Consider the following 2099-nt stretch of genomic DNA (forward strand, 5'->3'; position numbering starts at 1 on the left):
CCTTGACTTCATCTATAATGCCATCCTAATACCCACTACACTAGAGAGCTATTGAAAAGATTACATAAAATAAGAAAGTGTATGAGCCACTCTGCTGTACGAATTATATTACCTGGTTTATGTTAACTGCCAAGGCCTTCCCCTCCTGGTAAATGATTATTTTTATGGCTTATATATGTAGACTGGTGTTCTTGTAATTCACATGACGTAGCAGGAGTCCGTTTCTCAGGGGAAGAATGAAAGTATCGCTTGACCTGGGTATTTATCTGTTTTTCCTGAAGTGGATTGATTCTAGGACGATACCTGCTTTTTCAGGCCCGATTTTCACAAAACTTCCCTAAATTAGACGAAAGTAGATAATTGGGCTAAAGGAAGTGTTTAAATTGTAAGACATTCAAAGCAATCCAGTATGTCATTTTGAGCCCCAATTTAGTCTCTCTTCAGGCTGGGGCTGGGCTGCGTGCTCAGCGTTTATCCAGAACAGCGTCTCACTGCCCAGGGGTCACGATGACCCTCCTTCCAGTGGCTCTCAGGTGACTGTGCACTTCACATGTTAGCACCAGGATTTGGTTCAGTCATTTATCTAAAACACTCAAAACCTGCTGTGTTGGCCTATATGTATTTCACAAATGTACTGTCAATGTTGCTTTTTGTGTTTTTGCTGTAATCTACCCTAAAAATATTGTTCCCTACCATCAATATTCTAGTTGTGGTAAATGGGCCTAATTTCTATGTCTCTACATTTTAATGGGCATACACGAAAAATTATAAATTATTTTACCTGTAGCTTCTGGATGAAAGAGATTTGAGTTTCTAGCAGAGGCTTCTTAACCTGGTGTTCGTTTTCTCTGGACTTGTTCGATTCCTACCTGGTTGTTGGAGGTTCAGCCTCAGGTTTATACAAGATCCCATTAAGTTTTTGCTGCCTCCCCCTCCTTGCCCCCAAGATAATTATGTGTAATGAATTTCCTTGTATTTACTTACTTTTTATTTTGTATTTATTTTAATTTATTTATTTGAGAGAGAGAGAGAGAGACTGATTTGTTGTTCCACTTAATTATGCGTTCATTGGCTGCTGCTTGTATGTGCCTTGATGGATGGGAACAATGATCTAGCCAACTGAACTACCTGGCCTGGGCATGATTTTCCTTGTTTTTTAAATGTCCTCTTTAGAAGACTTAGAAGACAAGTTAGGAACAAGTTTGAATTAACACATCGTAAACAGATGCTCCTTGATTGGCTCTTAGATATATTCAATAATCTTTCCTTATGCTGATTTTCACTCTTACATAATTTGCTTCTTTTTATAAAAAAAATATTTTTATTGATTCAGAGAGGGAGAGGGAGAGAGAGAAATACCAATGATGAGAGCGAATCATTGATTGGCTGCTTCTTGCACTCCCTACACTTAGGGATTGAGCCCAGGACATGGGCATGTGCACCGGGAATCGAACTGTGACCTCCTGGTTCATAGGTCGACTCTCAACCCCTGGCCGGGCCCAATTTGCTTCTTAAGCAAACTAATTAAAAATGTGTTATGACTGACATTTGATAAGATTTTAATTTTGAGATTTTACCAAGCGTTCTTCTCTTAGAACTTTAATGAATTCATCAAGACAGTTGTAGTTGCTTATAAACTGCAGTCTTACTAGTGATCAGTTTGCAAGCAGGCCTGCTAGGCAGTGCAAAGAGATAACAGGTCTATGAGGCAGTGACTTTCATTATACAGGGGTGGCCCCCTAGCAGGTAATGGAAGCAGGAAGAAGAACAGCAAGTGTATTTGCCCAACTGCTCATCACTTTCAGAGAAATCTTCCTAGGCCCACACTCAGATAAGAGTGACGTTACTTTGGAGCATTAGCTGGGAGGAAAGGCCTGTGAAACAGTATCCATTTTTCCTAGAAGTCCAAAGAGGATTTGTAACCACTTGGGGTTTTCATGTGAAAAGCCAAGTGTTGTTGTTTTTTTTTTCCCCTGCTTTTATGGGATGGTTTGTGGATACTTCAGAATCTCTTCTTTCCTTTCGGTATTATTCAAGCCTGTGGCTAAGTAGTTAGTTTAAATAGATATGGAACATTGACTTTAAAAAAAATTTATCTT

This window comes from Myotis lucifugus, unplaced genomic scaffold (assembly GCF_000147115.1).
Source record: "Myotis lucifugus unplaced genomic scaffold, Myoluc2.0 scaffold_245, whole genome shotgun sequence".
NCBI lineage: Eukaryota > Metazoa > Chordata > Mammalia > Chiroptera > Vespertilionidae > Myotis > Myotis lucifugus.